Source organism: Nerophis lumbriciformis, linkage group LG29, assembly GCF_033978685.3.
Source record: "Nerophis lumbriciformis linkage group LG29, RoL_Nlum_v2.1, whole genome shotgun sequence".
Taxonomy (NCBI): domain Eukaryota; kingdom Metazoa; phylum Chordata; class Actinopteri; order Syngnathiformes; family Syngnathidae; genus Nerophis; species Nerophis lumbriciformis.
In genome coordinates this window covers 21388063-21392500 of record NC_084576.2, presented here as the reverse complement: position 1 = coordinate 21392500, position 4438 = coordinate 21388063, and the positions used below count along the sequence as shown (strand labels likewise).

General features: G+C 43.7%; 1 protein-coding gene across 2 annotated transcripts in view; it reads right to left on the bottom strand.

The window, feature by feature from the left end:
* The window catches only part of znf143b (zinc finger protein 143b), a 40127-nt gene extending 38085 nt beyond the window's left edge, over positions 1-2042 (bottom strand). The window contains exon 1 of one of the 2 annotated variants that reach the window (XM_072911887.1): positions 1588-2042. The gene's annotated coding sequence lies outside the window, so the exon portion shown is untranslated. The remainder of the gene's footprint in view (positions 1-1587) is intronic. The other variant, XM_061924775.2, reaches the window with a different exon arrangement.
* Between the last annotated feature and the right edge of the window lie 2396 nt (positions 2043-4438).

Genomic DNA, 4438 nt, shown 5'->3' with positions numbered 1-4438 from the left:
ACACAATTTTGTACTAACATTTTTTATGAAATTGTATTAATACTTTTTATATCCATTAATGCGTTGTATTCTTACCTATTGTGTATTTTTTATTTTTTTTAGCAGAGATGGAAAAATGGCACCAACCTATAGAATGTTTACTATGAAATAAACACTTCAACAAATTAAAATGATAGCCATATTTCAAGAACCGTCCCCACCAAGAGTACTACTTATATAACACTCGTCTAACTCAGTGTTTTTCAACCTTTTTTGAGGCAAGGCACATTTTTCTCATTTGAAAAATCCAGAGGCACACCACCAGCAGAAAATGTTAAAAAAATTAAACTCCACCAGGTCGTCGTGCCTTATTTTGAGTTTGTTAGTGTTTTCCCGTGTGTAGTGCTTTAGTTCTTGTCTTGCGCTGTTATTTTGGTGGCCCTTCCTGTTTTGTTGGTGTTTTCCTGTAGCAGTTCCATGTCTTCCTTTGAGCGCTATTCCGCGCACCTGGTTTGTGTTAGCAAGCAAGGCTATTTACATTGTTGCTATCCTTATTTGTGTGGACATTGTTTATTGTCATGTCAAGAACGGACGTACTTTGTGGACGCCGTAAGTTTTTGCTGTCGTCCAGCGTTCTGTTTGTTTACTTTGTAGCCAGTTCAGTTTTACTTTCGTTTTGCATAGCCATTGCCTTTCCCTTTCGTTAATTTTTGGATCCCGATGTGGTCTGCATATTGGGATCACAACAAACCATCCTCGTCTCACCCGACACTTTATGACTTTTACAAAGCAAGTAACTACCCGCTGCCACCTACTGACATGGAGTATTACGTGGTTACCCTGCCGAGTTTTACACAGCACAGACACTAAGCAACGGCACATTATTTGCAGATTATAATTATTGATTTGCAAAAAATATTTTTTGGCCCAATTAGGTGAAGTTGCATACTTTCCCACGGCACACCAGACAATATCTCGCGGCACACTAGTGTGCCGCGGCACAGTGGTTGAAAAACACTGGTCTAACTGATATTAGCGATTGTTGCCTTGATTAAAAACACTAAGTCTGTTTGAACGGCTCTTTGACAGGAAAGACCAGACTCCCTTCAAAGAGCCGTAAATCAATTTTTTTTACGGGTGTATTTGTTTCTGATATTGTATGACTAAAAACCCTCTTAATGAAACCTTATGAACAACTTTGGTTTTATTCAACAGCAACAAAAGTGACGACGAGTTAGCCTCCGTGCTAACTGCGGCAGCTAAGTGCTGTCGCCACAAACGTGCCCGGTCAAAAACACGTTGACGTTGCTGTGTAACAAGTCGCGCATGTTAATCAAATAAACGCAAGAGTTCCAGTCCGTGTTTGCCTGCCTCGGTTGTTGGTGCTAAAATGCGAGCTAACAGCGGCTATGAAGCTTCCACGCAGATTCTACCAGCAATAACGACAACATAAGCATGTTTCACTGCGGTACTGTCAATGTTATTGGCGCCGATAAGAGACGTTTCTCGTCCGTGTTCAAACCCCCGAGCACGGCCAGCCACACCCTCTGCCCCGGTGACGGCTGTCGGACCGCTGCACACTGGGTAAAAACCAAGTTATATACTAACCTCGGGAAAAAATTTCCAACAATTCCTCCTGTTCGACCACCATGCACCAGTGCAGGAAACACTCTCACCGGGAACATGTATGACAGCATGAGCCTCCCTGCGGAGCCCGCCCGTTTTTTCCTTCACACCGCATCCTGATTGGCGGGAAGCCGGCGGCAACGCCTCCTCATTGGCCGAGACAAACGTCTGTCCGGCCGAGGGGGGGCGGAAGTATTGCGGCCATTCAGGTTTGCGGGCCCCATGACAGGCGCCATTCCGCGTCGCTTTTCGTAGTGTCGGTGACTTTTCGACGCGAGCGTGGTCCCAGGAAAAAAAACACGCGAAAAGACACGACGGCGGTGGGTGGCGAGCCAGAACTCGGAGAATGTCCTCTGGGAATGTGGCGTTCACCCCGCTGTCGTTGGCCACAAGCGCCAGACGTGCGGGGGAACCGTCGAAGCGTCCATGTTGGAAAACAAGGCCGTGTGGGTAAAAAAACAAGGGCAGTGTGGGCAATGCAGTCTATGCGCTAAATACTTTCTTCCACTCCTCATTTTTTTTAAAAACAGGGTTCGTACGGGTGCTTAAAAACCTTGAAAACGCTTGGATTTTAATGTTGTGTTTTCAAGCTTTGAAAAATGCTTGAATTTTGGGTGACGTGCTTGTAAATCAGGGGTGTCAAACTCAAATACAGAGTGGGCCAAAATTTAAAACTGAACAAAGCCGCGGGCCAAGGTTGAACAAATTAACCTTTTTAATAGGGACCCAAACAAGTTTTGCATTGAATATTGAACAAGCAAGTCTTATATAACTTTATAGTGACATGCAAAATCGAGTTTCAAATAATAATAATTAAAAAATATCAATGGCATATCAAATACAATTTAAATAAAAATTGAATGCCTCTTTTCTATTTGCAGGTAAATATCAACATTAACTTTTTCCACAGGCTAATACATTTGAAAATAAAATCACAATGAATAAAACAACCATTCAGGACTTTAAACTGCTCAGTTTGCAACACCCATCCATCCATCTTCTTCCGCTTATCCGAGGTCGGGTCGCGGGGGCAGCAGCTTAAGCAGGGAAGCCCAGACTTCCCTCTCCCCAGCCACTTCGTCCAGCTCCTCCCGGGGGATCCCGAGGCGTTCCCAGGCCAGCCGGGAGAGATAGTCTTCCCAGCGTGTCCTGGGTCTTCCCCGTGGCCTCCTACCGGTCGGACGTGCCCGAAACACCTTCCTAGGGAGGCGTTCGGGTGGCATCCTGACCAGATGCCCGAACCACCTCATCTGGCTCCTTTCGATGTGGAGGAGCGGCGGCTTTACTTTGAACTCCCCCCGAAAGAGAGCTTCTCACCCTATCTCTAAGGGAGAGCCCAGCCACTCGGCGGAGGAAACTCATTTCGGCCGCTTGTACCCGTGATCTTGTCCTTTCGGTCATGACCCAAAGCTCATGACCATAGGTGAGGATGGGAACGTAGATCGACCGGTAAATCGAGAGCTTTGCCTTCCGGCTCAGCTCCTTCTTCACCACAACGGATCGATACAGCGTCCGCATTACTGAAGACGCCGCACCGATCCGCCTGTCGATCTCACAATCCACTCTTCCCCCACTCGTGAACAAGACTCCGAGGTCCTTGAACTCCTCCACTTGGGGCAACACACTGATCTAATCTGATGTGCCCAAGCCAGATACCTAGCATCTTTTCTTGGATGCCAGTTCATTAATGTCGGGGCTCAGGCTTTGAGCTGAGGCAACCTTCATTATCGAACGAAGGTGTTCATCAGTCATTATATCTCGTATTCCACAGTCTTGGGGGCGTGCCTTACAGGCACTGCTTTTAACGTCCTCTACGAGTTGTCGTCACGTCCGCTTTTCATCCCTTCTAACAACGTGCCGGCCCAGTCACAACATATGTGCGGCTTTTGTACACACACATACATACGTGAATGCAAGCATACTTGATCAACAGCGATACAGTTTACACTGAGGGTGCCCGTATAAGCAACTTTAACATTGTGGCCTATATACGCCACACTGGGAACCCACACCAAACAAGAATGACAAACACATTTTGGGAGAACTCCGCACAGTAACACAACAGAACAAATACCCAGAACCCTTTGCAGCACTAACTCTTCCGGTACGCTACAATATACACCCCGCCCATACTTGCCAAACTTGAGACCTCCGATTTCGGGAGGTGGGGTCGAGGTTGGGGGCGAGGGCGTGGTTAAGAGGGGAGGAGTATATTGACAGCTAGAATTCACCAAGTCAAGTATTTCATACATATACATATACATATATATACATACATATATATCCATCCATCCATTTTCTACCGCTTATTCCCTTCGGGGTCGCGGGGTACACACACACATATATATATATATATATATATATATATATAAATCCTGAAAATATGCAAACAAAACTGTGTTTAGATCATTAATACTTCAAACTTGCATAAATAAATCTTAAGGAATATAACATAACTTGGCTTCTGAGAGCTTCAAACTGTAATGAATAAAATGTTTAATTTTAATAATTAAATATGGTCATTTTAAATGAATTATTATGATCATTTAAAATTAATTATTTCAAACATGTTTATTTTAATGTATAATTCTATGACTGGATGTAATAAGGAGTCAGAAAAAATACAAATAAAAATACAATTAATTTTGATGTTTTTAGCAAAATATAGTAAACATTTTATTTTTTATTTTTTAATTAATATATATATTTATTTTTAGGTAAGATAAACATAATAATACAATTTATCTCTACTCTGGATGATTTAGTTCTTGTCACCCTGTTGTCCTCCCGTCATAAAAAAAAGGCTGTCCTCACTCAGGTCCGCATGGAGCTG